The sequence below is a fragment of the Choloepus didactylus genome, chromosome 15, assembly GCF_015220235.1.
Source record: "Choloepus didactylus isolate mChoDid1 chromosome 15, mChoDid1.pri, whole genome shotgun sequence".
Classification (NCBI taxonomy): Eukaryota; Metazoa; Chordata; class Mammalia; order Pilosa; family Megalonychidae; genus Choloepus; species Choloepus didactylus.
The window spans coordinates 51,644,682-51,657,538 of NC_051321.1; the positions used below are offsets into that span (position 1 = coordinate 51,644,682).

General features: G+C 33.7%; 1 protein-coding gene across 6 annotated transcripts in view; it reads right to left on the reverse strand.

Annotated features, from left to right (window-relative positions):
• The window catches only part of PCDH15 (protocadherin related 15), a 1,822,477-nt gene that overhangs the window by 1,383,273 nt on the left and 426,347 nt on the right, over nt 1-12,857 (reverse strand). For all 6 annotated transcript variants that reach the window (XM_037804906.1, XM_037804907.1, XM_037804908.1 and 3 more), the window contains one exon: nt 11,945-12,020. The gene's annotated coding sequence lies outside the window, so the exon portion shown is untranslated. The remainder of the gene's footprint in view (nt 1-11,944; nt 12,021-12,857) is intronic.

Consider the following 12,857-nt stretch of genomic DNA (forward strand, 5'->3'; position numbering starts at 1 on the left):
AGTTTGCTAATGCTGCCGGAATGCAAAACACCAGAAATGGATAGGCTTTTATTAAGGGGGTTTATCTGGTTACAAAGTTACAGTCTTAAGGCCATAAAGTGGCCAAGATAAGTCATCAACAAAGGGTACCTTCACTGGAGGATGGCCAATGGTGCCCAGAAAACCTCTGTTAGCTAGAAAGGCATGTAGCTGGCATCTGCTCCAAAGTTCTGGTTTCAAAATGGCTTTCTCCCAGGACATTCCTCTCTAGGTTGCAGTTCCTCAAAAATGTCATTCTTAGTTGTGCTTGGGGTGTTTGTCCTCTCTTAGTTTATCCGGAGCAAGAGTCTGCTTTCAACAGCCATCTTCAAACTGTCTCTCATCTGCAGCTTCTCTCTCAGCTTCTGTGCATTCTTCAAAGTGTCCCTCTTGGCTGTAGCAAGCCTGCTCCTTCTGTAAACTAACCAAGTGCTCCAGTAAACTAATCAAGGACCATGCTGAATGGGCAGGACCACACCTCCATGGAAATTATCCAATCAGAGTTATCACCCACAGTTAGGTGGGGTGCATTTCCATGGTAACAACCTAATCCAAAAGTTCCAACTTAATCCCCACTAATATGTCTGCCCCACAAGATTGCATCAAAGAATATGGCTTTTTCTGGGGGACATAATATATACAAACTGGTACAACTATTAACCTTATATCTAATTTTTTTTCCTTATTTTACTTAGTTTCTTCAACCTATCTAATTTTTAAGTGTTCACTTTTGGACAACAGCAAAGTCAAGATGAAAAGTAGCTGAAAATTTAGTCATTTAAAGTCTGAAATATAGATATAAGATTGCTTTCAAAGAAACACATCACTACTTATTTTATAGTTAGTCACATTTGCACCAAAGATATACCACAAACAAATGATCCAATAAAATGCACAAAATAAAGCTACATTTTTGACATGATTTCACAACTGTAGAGGAAAAATTATAGTCAGTAAATCATCAATTTAAGCAACCACATGACATTAGATATCATAAAACAAAAAAATGAGAATGACATGATAGTACACTTAAAGAGTGGCTTCACGGTTGTAGAAAAATAGAAATAAAACTAAAATACCTTTGAAAAATATTAACTATCATTCAAGTTTTCCTAGGACTTGATCAGAAAGAAAATACAAGCAGTGAATTCAATATTGTTAATACTTTGCACAGCAGGAATGAAAAGCCAAGTACTCTCAGTTATATTTCAGAACCGTTGAATATTAAATTAAGAAAATTTAATGCAATGAATGTTTGAATGGTAACTGAGACTCTCTGCAATCCCAATTTCACATTTATAGTCAATTCAGATCTTCATCCTTCTGAAGTAGATAAATTGAATATCACAGTTAATAATAGGGTAGCATTTTTAAATAAAGGCAAGCATCTGTTCATTCAACAATGACAAAGATCCCATCACGCCTTCAATAAATTTTACCATACCTTCTTTAAGTTGCAAAACTGAGAAGAGAAGAAAAATGTTATATTTGTCAAACATTTTTTCTCACAGTTGCTTTATATGACAGAGAGTAATTTCTATCATACGGCAAAACTAAAATGATATATCTTGAGTCTACTGAAAACTTTCATTTAATTACTTGGAAACAGTGGAATGTTTTCCTTCTAATAATAAAGAAATGTAATACACTAATTTCTTCAAAAAATTCTGCCAATTAGTTTCCTCAAAATTATAAAGATAGGGATGTATAGACATCAGAACTAAATATTCTATTAGGTGACTTCAAAGAAGGAAGAATTTTAAAATGTAGTCTCTTGTTGTCCATATGACCATCATGACTAATAAATGTTAGTGATATAGAAAAATATGCAAAAATGTAAACAATGGTCATTATCTCTTTCCACTTGGCTGGGTTAGGGAGCAGTTAATAAACATGAAAATAAGCTGTTAGATTATCAACCAAGTCTAACAAATTTAAAATAGTACCCTACTGTTTTAAATTTATTCTGAGATAACCAGAGGTAAACATTTAATAATGACCCACAATGCCCTCTGTTTCACATGACAATGTGGTCAAACATTTGGGGGAAAGATAAAACTTTTGTCTTCGCTGAGTAATATTTCATATAACATTGTATACTTCAATTACACTTAACAGTTAATAAATCCCTGCTATTTATTAAGATAAAGTTAAGAACTAAAGACGCAAAGATGAAAGAAGCAAAATTTTAGTTCTCAAAGTTTTTAGGAGTTATTTGGAATGGCACTTGTAAATTGATAAGCACAACCAAGAAATAAAGATATATAAAGGATTTGCTTACATATCAACAGGGATAAGAGATGAGTCAGGAAAGAAATAACAGTTGAGATGGATTTTGAGGAACATATGGGATTTTGCTACTTGGATGGGAGAGATAGGGGTTTGGAGTTGTGACAATTGACAAGTATATTGATGCTATGTTAGGTGTGATTGCAATTATAAGTACAGATTCCTTTTCTGAAAATCTTGATAAAAATTTTTTAAAGCATTCCATATACATATTATCATATAACATCTCACCGGGGATCTGGTGCTGCATCTCATAGTCAAACAGATTGATATTTCTGCAGTGAAACGAATATTTACATTAAGTAGGTAAATACAGTCTATAAAGTGCTTCTGAACAGTTTAGGAGAGATTTTGTCTGATGAATTACAAAAGAAAAAATCTTTCTGTTTTAGAATATTCTAAAATAATATAGGAGCAGGGGGCTATAATTCTTCAGTTAATTGTTAATTGGGGTATAAGAGATAATGGCAAAAAAGGGAAATAACAGGAACTAAGCTGGAGAGGCTGACGGAGGCCAGAGATCACACAGCTAATAAATAATAGAGTTAAGGTTTCAAAATGGACGAGATCAACACTCAAGTCCATTTTCCCTGCTAGATGACACTGAACATGAGGAGAATGATCTGACAGCTAGAAAGACCCTTAGTATACTAATGAAACAATTGCATTGTGAGATGGTGAGAACTGGAACTGTGGCAGAGAAGACAGGTTCAAAGAAATATTAAGAAGTAGATAATAGATTGTAATTCAATTTTTAAAGAACAAATTACATTTGCACTAAGAAGGCAGTGGATACTTAAATCAAGAAAATATATCAAAATTAAGTCAATGGAGAACCCTCATAATTGTATATATGCATATACGTGTGCAGGTGAGTATGTGTGTTTGTATACCTACACATACATATATATGTGCACATGTCTATATGTATATTCTATGAATATATATGTATATATTCTCTGACTTGGCTAGGTGATGTACTCTCCATCCCATCAATATGATTTTTTATCTCACTGGAAATATTTAATTTAATGTTCAGAGGAATACATATTATAAACAAAATAAAAGCTATTTTTAAAAAAAGTTAAAATCCAAATGATTGAACTATTTTATTATTTTTAATACTTCACTTTGAAAGGATAATTGTCTTTAAGTTGTATCATTTAAGTGAGCTCATCTACTTTGTCCAGTTACCCACACATATGGCTCATATATATTAAATGTCACCATCAATGGAAACAAAATAAATCTGGATATACAGAGGGAGTTGAGGTCCTAAACACGCCGCCACTCCCACACCTAAGGCAGTGCAGTTTGTGCCCTGTCCAGTCTTGTTCCCTGAGTTTATCCAAGTGGGAGGCTAAAATCCTGCCTGTTCTTCCCCTTATCAAGCTGCATGCCTTGGCACGAATAGGGCTGCATCAGTCTAGAGGGAGGACTGCTCTCCAGTGGTTTGAATTTTTGTAACTGTTATTGAGGGGAGGGGAGTTTCTACTCAGAGAAGGTGTCTTTTATGAATTCTCAGAAATGTCTCAGTGGTATAGCTACAAGTGGCCATGCCTAAGATTCCTCCAAATGCTTGTTATCTTAACAGGTTTAATCACATCAAGTGCCACTCCTTTCTCATTCATATTCAACATAACCAGTTACACTTAGTGAACAGAAAATGGACATTGAAATCTGACACATGTGGGTTCAACTTCTGGTCTGCCACTTTATAGTCTAAGCGTCGCCACAGGCAAGAGGTGACTATATTGGAGACAAGGCAATGTTCTGCTCACACAGGTCAGTCAAGGAATTGCTGTAACTGTAGCCATAAGCCAGAAGTTGTCAAAAACATATGGAAAGGGAAAGACATTTAAACATTTACAAATAGACTTTCTCATTAAAAACATTTGAATTGAGTTCTGAAAACAGCTAACCTTAGAGCTCAATTTGTATACACAGAGCAAGAAATTACAATGTACTATCTCATTATATAGGTCCTACCTATATAATTTTCCTATCACATAATCTAATTTCTGGTCTAAGTTCAAACTGCATTATTTGCACACATGTTAAGAAAATCTTAGAGACCACTAGGAGTAATACTGAAAAGTCAAAGTGAAGGAAATTTTTATACTACTTAAGTGAATAGTGAAGGAAATTTTTATACTACTTATGTAAATAGTGAAGGAAATTTTTATACTACTTAAGTAAATAGAAAGAAAATATGAATGTATTTTTCAGTGTGTTTTAAAAAACTTTAAAGTTAAAAAAAAAGCACACCTAGAGTAATAAAGGTATTACAGGTTTCCTTTGATTTAATATCTATGAATATTTTAGATTCAGAAAGAAACTACTAATTACTTTAGTAAGTATGACAACTTTGAAGACTTCAATGTTTCAAGTTATACAAAAATCCTTGGGATGAGGGGTACTTAAATAGTCATAGTAAAAATAAGAGTAGCATTACAGTCAAAAGAAACCAACTTTAAAAAAACAGTCTTTGTGAAATTCTGTGTTTTTCATGTATGTATTAAGATCTATTTATAAACCTGTATGCAGGAATAGGAACAGACTGTCTGGTACAAATATAGAAGTTAAGTAGACTAATAGTACCTTGGAGATAAATAGAAATAACTAATTAATATAGGCTCACACAGGAACCACTTTTAATTAAAAGTAATTAAAAGTAATTGTCTCATATCGATATCTGCATCTATCAACTATCATCTAATTCTTTATCTATCTCTATCTTGAGCCAAAAAACCATTGATCAGGAAAAACGCTATTTTAGCCTTCATATAAGGGGAAGAAAAATATTTCCCAATGAGATCCTTAGACATTATGTTCTAATTAACACTTTTGACAACCTCCCTTTGGTAGACACAGGAACATTATTATTGAGGTTTTTTCCTTAAAGAACTTCTCCACATGGAGCTATCCCATAAATGTCAACAATACTCACCACTTCCCTGAGGGTGTGAGCTGATGTCACATTCTCTTAGTATGTTCACAGAAAAGAGGAGGCAAGTGTCCTTAGATAGTATTTTGTAAAATGAAGTTTTGATATGTATTTGGCAGTAAAGATGAGATACTACTGCTTTCTGACAAGGGATTAAAATATAAGTATTTTCACTAAGGCTCCATCCATATCATTCAGCAGCTAACAAAGCCAGAGCTGGGACTGCATCACCTAGAAGAGTCCAGAAAGGACTTGCTCATGGAAAGCAAGAAAAATAAACCCAGGAAAATCATGAAGAGAGCAAATGTTTCCCCCAGAAATAAAAATGGGGTCTACTTAACGCACATAATAATAATCAGGGACCTATACTCCAATCCATAACACAGCTTATATCTGAGAAATATGTTTAAGGATTAATGATATCATAAAGGTCAGCTGTGAGCCTAAAGTATTCCAGTATAGCACTGCAGCAATATCTAACTTTAAGAACTTTCTTTCCTGTTGAAATTTTTGGATAAGTTTTAAAATATCCTAGGAAAATGAACAAGATTCACTGTGCATAGATTTATTAAATAAGCTAGTTAAACCCTGGGGGATATTACAAATACAAATGTTTGTGATCTCTGGAATAGGTAAAAGAATCATGGCCAGTTTCCCCTGAAATCTCTTTTGTTTTATTATTATTTTTTTTAAACAGGGGAGAATACTTGTCTTTATTCTTTGAATCAGGAGTCAGAATCCAGACATTAAATAAATACAACCATACGCATACATAAAATCTCTTCTCTTCTTATGGGAGTAAAGTAGACTTGGAAGATCGATACTCTGGCATCCTTCCCTCCCTTTTGAAGAGTTGCAGTCTCTGGGGACCTCTGTGATTATGGGAATTCTGACTGTGACCTGCTTTCACAAGTGAAGTTTAGAACTTAAACTAAGGCAGCAAGCACTGTACACACTGACTGATTGGTTTGGGGGGGTAGGCATGTGACAAAGGTGGGCTAAACAGAGTCAGATTTCTGTCATTTTAGGAAAGCTATGGAAATTCATTCAGAAGCATATTTGCAATTGAGAGTTGATAAACTAAACTGAGATTATGAGGGAAATCTGTCTTAAAATGAAGTATTCATCAATTAAAATCAAAGATGAGAAGTGGCAATTTCACTGAGCCCTTGGATCCATCCTTGCCTGAAGCCTGAAGAGTAAGTCTTGACTTTCAGATTGGTACGTCAATAATTTACTTTATTGTTTATATTAATATGAGTTATATTTACTGTTGTTTTCACAATAAAGGGGACTAACATATATGTGGAAGTAGTCTTAGTAATCATCGATAGAGATGGGTGTATAGAAAATCATTATAAACATATTATACATAAATGTAATGTATATTATTGGTGAATATATTATAGTTCAGAGCTCCAAAATCACATATATTCAAAATAATATATATATACTTTTTCTTTCTGGTTTGGTAATTCAATAATTTTAAGAACCTTATATTCAAGTAGTGGAGATGAATGCTAGGTTTGTATTTCTGATCTGACGTGTGAAACGCTTTGGGACTCTACTGATGCGATAGAGGTTAACAGAAGTAATACAGAAGGAAGGTGTGTTTGTGTATGTGTGTGTGTGGGGGGGGGGATACTGTCATTGGCATTACCTATTTCAAAGGGTTATAACTCTTCAGTTATCTTGTAAGGAAAAACCCTCCTCTTAATGACCCAGAAGTCATATGAGCCATTGATTATATTTCAAAACAAAAGTGTCTCCACTACCAGTTTCTCTAATTTTGATATGTGAACTTCAGTGTTCAGACAAACTGAATAGCAGCTGATTATATCTGCCAGGCTTTCAAAGGGTCTGGGGTCAGAGATAAAAGCTTCTGAAGTGAGAAACAGATGCAATCATTAAAGAAGAAGCACCTAATAGCACGACTCAATTTGGTCTAAGTAGAAAAAACAAGCTGAATGACAGAAGCTGTCTGAGGCATTGGATATATCTTTATGTTGGCATTTATAATCTCAAGGGTTTGAGGGGTGGGACAATAGCAAATAGAGGAGAGAAGAGGAAAGGGAGAGAGGAAGAAAGAGATCTTAGAGTGTTTTTCTGTTGCCAAGCAGTTTTAAAAATATCACATTTGGGCCTTGAAACAAACCTACACAGTGTGAAGGGCAATTATTATTATCCTCATTTTATAAAAGATGAAAGGGAGGCTGATGTCTTATGTGGATAAATGACTTTAGTACAGCCAAATTGCCAGTAAATGGTGGACCTGGGACTAGGTTTCAGAACTTCTGACTGCAATTACTCAGAATTTTTATACCACTTCTATATCTTAATATACCACTCATAATCTATAAAAAAATAACTCTAAAAAGATGCTATTATAGTGTCAAATGCAAGAGCTGTTGAATGTTTTGTCACACCCTAATCTGATAGGTTCCACTTACATCTCATTTTTCAAAAAACAGTTTTTTTCTTTTCTCTCTCACTAAATTTATTAGATTATATTTATTAAACTGGGAAATAAATGAAAGATATATATTGCCTACTCATCTTCTGCATGTCTGAAAATTCTTATAAAATACTTAAAATACTCCTGTGCATAGCAGTAGCTATCTTTAAAGCTACTCTTCATCCACTTCTACCTATCATGAAATGACACATGAAATGGAAGAAAGTCAAATTCTTGTTTTCCCTGCCACCTTACAGCCAGCAGTGGTCATGTGATCCAGTTCTGGGTCACGAAATACAACAGGAAAAATCTGCATCTGGTTGGTGCTTCTGAGAAAGTTTAGCTTTTTCAGTAAAGAGGGTTACCATCTTTGGTGAGGCTCTTCCCTTCTTGAAGTTTGGAGACAATGGGTGGAAAGACAGAAACAATCTTACCAGCATAACTGAAACTACAGAAATGGTGTCCCTGACAGATAACAGGCTGCTGAAAACACCCTAGCAACTGCCAAACTCTAGACTTGTTGGGAGGTGGGCTGTAATAGGATTTTATTGTTACTTATATTCATTCAATCCTATTGGTGGGGGGGTGGTCCTTGAAACTCTCAAAGCAGTTTCTATGTGACAGCTTACATCAGGCAATATGAACAGCATCCTCAGGTAATGTAAACATGCACCATTCTCGTCTGTGGGCAAATGCACATTTCTTAAACAAAGCATACCCTGCTAACCCCTTCAGAAGCTTGGCATTTCTACTGAATTAAGCATACAGTGTCTTTTAAGTGCCTTGTTGATGCAGACTTACTTTCCAGACTTATAGTACAGCTACTGCCAAATGACTATTTTCTGGATAAAGAGCCTATTTTCTCCATTGCCACCTCCTTGCCCTTATTCACTCTCTTCCTTCTAGCAGCAATGATTTCTCATCATCCTCTCCTTGTAACAGTGACTTGAAACCTAGATATAATCTTTTCAAGGTTATCTGCAACAATATCTCCTACATGAAGCCTTGCCTTATCCCTGTAACAAAAATTACTTTTCTTTTTGATCTGCTTGGCAAAACGCACACTGCTCATGTGGTGTTAATATCACACATTTTAGTATATTCACTTGTATACAAGTTCCATACCCCATCCTCTGTAAAATTACCATCATCACTCCCAGCAGACCTTAAACAATAGTGAGCCCAGGAGCAGTGTGTTATTTATTTTCTTTAGTCATGCCAGATGTAGCACAGGGCTGATAGTGGTATAATAGCCAGGAATTGTCAGGGTTGATAGAGTGGATTTTTCTGTAAAAACTACTTCCCATCATCATTCTTTTCTCTACTGCTACACTGTCAAGAATGATAGTAAGCAAAGAGGATAGGCTATCTTCTTGAAGCTTAAATTTCAGGAAGTTTTACCTTTATAAATAAAGAAGGATCATTTCTTCATAATAGAGATTTCAAAAATTACCTCTGCCTATTATTATCAGATCCACAAACTACATCACACAGCCAAATCCAGCCTGTTTTGCTAAATAAAGTTTTACTGGAACACAATCATACTCGTTTGTTTATGTAAGGTCTATGGTGGCTCTTGTTCAATAGGAGGATTGAGTAGTTGCCACAGAGACTGTATGGCCTGCAAAGCCTAAATATTTATTATTTGCCCATTTATTAAGAATAAATAAATAAATAATAGCCAACCTCTCTTATTAGGAAGATTTTTAAAAAGAAGCAAAAATGAAAATTTAATAACCAAATAAGTTAGAGAAACAAAATATAAGAGCTTTTCTTTAAGGAAGCAATATTCTGAGCCCTTAATTCCTATTATGTATAATGTATTTCCAGGTCATTTCCTAGAGTATTTTGACAACACAGTTTTTTTTTTAATGGATCATATCTCAAGTCTGATGATGTGAAAATCACCAGTTTGGTAAATGCTGTGGAACAAGTACAAGAAAAGCTTGTTGAATTGAATTGAGTTTTTTCCCTTCAAATGATTGCCTCATCTGATCATGTTTGATTCCGTGAATACACTTATTATTCTAGTGATTTTCTTGATACAATTAAGCCACTTAGAAGACTTCCCTGGCCCATGATGAAAGGACCACTTAGGCTTCCTTGAGGTAAAAGTTACAGCATACCTGGCACTATAAACAATTAGGTGGTAATTGTCTGAATGATATGGATAATTAGAATGAAAACAGTAGCAAATGTACTTGAGAGGATAATCTATGATCTTGGATTTAAATTATTTAACCCAATTTAAATGGATCTGGGGATACCAGGCTTTTGGTACATTTATGTGATAGATTTCACAATTATCAACTCCATTAGCTATAGAGCTATCTATATTTTCTTATAGTTCTTAAATTACTTCCCTTTTTACATCTAATGAAATAGATTTCTGATTGACTTTATCTTTTTTTAGTTCCCATTTGGACAACTCTTTCCTTAAAGCAGAGTGTGGACATGTACATGAAGAATATTTACTCTCCCCCTTCAAGGATTTTATTATATTAGAACTGTTGATATGACCGAATTTGAGCTGGAATCTTTGACACTGTTCCACCATTAGCTCTATCTTCCTCTCTTCCTCCCTCTCTCACTGTCTCTCTCTCTCTCCCCCCCCACCCTGTTTTATATCTATACATACATATGCAAGTTTGTGAACAGGTGAACCCATATGCCATTAATTATTCTTAGATAATAAGCTATTCATACTATATTTGTATTTGAATGATGAAAGTTTATTGTGACTTTATCTTGAACTATAAATAGCAAGAAACTTTAGGTCATGAAATTAATCTTTTCAGTTATTCTTTTCATGATTCTGGTGTAGTCATCAACAAATTGGGATTATATTTTTTTCCAAACTTTAACATGAAACTTGAAACGTTTATCAGCTGAAATATATTGTTATATAGAATTTAAATATGCTTATATAAGGAATAAAGCTATTATCAGAAATATAAAGCCTCATGTGCATGTAAATATACTACACAGACATGTCTATGCATACAAATAGGGGCCTAGAACACTTAAAAACTGAGCAGATTTTTTAAATTGAATTCATAATTATTGAAAATAATTACTGAAAAAAGAAAATCATTTCAACTCTTTATTTTCAAAATTGTATAGATCCATTCCCAAAGACTGATTTTTATGTACATTTATATTTGCATTATAGAAATAGAACATTTAAAAAATACTGTTGATGTTTTAAATATTTAAAGCACTCAGGTAGCAAACAGTTGTGGAGCATCTACTATGCTGCAGTTCTTATGATAAATGAAGTAAATATACTGATGGACAAAAGAGAATGCTTTTTTTTATCTTTATGGAGTCTACATTCTGGTAGGAGGGACAGGCATGACAAAGGTAGCAGGCACATGTATAAACACAATATGTATACACCTCATTTTTAGAAATTATAATTTTGCATTCTTTGTATGAAAGTATTTGTTTTCCTGAAATAGTATGTTTCCAGTTCTAACTAAATTTTTAAAATATAATTCCACTCATTACTTGGTTTGGAGAAATTATTCTATTTCTGTACATATTTCCCTAAGTTTCTATTTCTAATTACATTTCCATGGGTTTAAAGTATTATTAGTCCACCAAAACAGAACTTCTATTGCTTTCATTAAAGTTATTGTTAGCCAAATTTTATCTAAATTCTTTTTCAGCAATCCCCAAAGTCTAAAAGCCACTTCTTCCACAATTAAAACACAAGCCTCACTTCAAAAACACATAAAAGAAAATTGATTTTCATCCTGAAAATGTCAAACTTCTGCCTATAATACTCAGCTATGGTTTTCTGAAACAGCAAACTTCAAAAAGAGCCATCGACCTGATGGCCCTTGACACTTTATGATGGATTCAATGTATCTACAATTTTAGTGCCAGAATGTCCTCCAAGAGAACGAGACAATCAATGAACAATAACAAATCTAAACTGGGTAGAAGACTTGCTTGCTTGTTTTAAATGTATTCAAGGAAAAACAACTGGTATTTCACTTCTCTTTGGAGACAGTTTATAGACTCTGTGATTAACTCTTTTCTTTCTTTTCGGCTTAGCTGAATCAGATAGAACACATATCGGCTTAAAGAAAGTGAGCAACGCCAGAAAGTTAAACTTCATGCATTGTTAATGAACTTAACCAGAAATGCAGATACAATGTATTGTATTTCTTCAAAGAAGGAAAATATATAAAGAATACAACTTAAAGAAAAACTTAACCACTACTCACCTTATTGTCTTCTCTCTCTGTCAACCAGAGTATTTGGTAACTTCAACTGTTTCTATTGAATGATGTTTTCATTTTCCTGTAGGATGAAGTTATTGATCAATATAACATCAGACTTTACTTCAAGTGTAGAGCATAGGAGCAATTCAATTTCCTACACATTATACTCATGCTTGAGATTGATTACTGAAAAGTAAATCTTACAAACAAATGTAAGTTGTAGAAGTAGGACTCTTCTGATATAAAACAAAGCCCTCAGAATTCATACCATCATCTATAATCCAGGTTACATTACCCTAAATAAATAATAAATTTATTTAGGAAACTGGGAAAATCATTTCCACCTACATATTTTATGACGAGATTTGGCTAGAGTCCTAACAAGGAAACACAGCATAAATAGATCCAAGACTAAGGATAACTAGGTCAACTAAGTAACTAGATTAAGTTACCTAATAACTAAGTTATTTACTTTAACAACTAAGGTTATTTTTTAATTCCATATCATATTTAGCTTTCAGCATTTTATACCATACCACTACTACCTTAGGCTCACAAATTCTGCACCCATTTTTTTTTATATAAAGAGAAATAATAATACAATGCAATACAAAATCTTAAAATATTTTGGGTATTGCTATTATTCTTATTCCCACTGGGTTTTGATCTTCTTCAAAAGTAGAAAACATGTATTAATTATTTGTAGCTCCTACAGTTCCATAGTTAGTACTGCAATGAATATGTACACATCAGAATATTTAAAAACTTGAAATAACTATAGTCTGTTTCAAACATGTTAACACGTTCCTGTAAAACTATATCGAATATATGGATGTTATGTTGGGGAATTGTGTCCCCTCAAAAGATGCGTTCTAATCCTAATCCCTAGTACTTTAGAAATGTGACCTTATTTGGA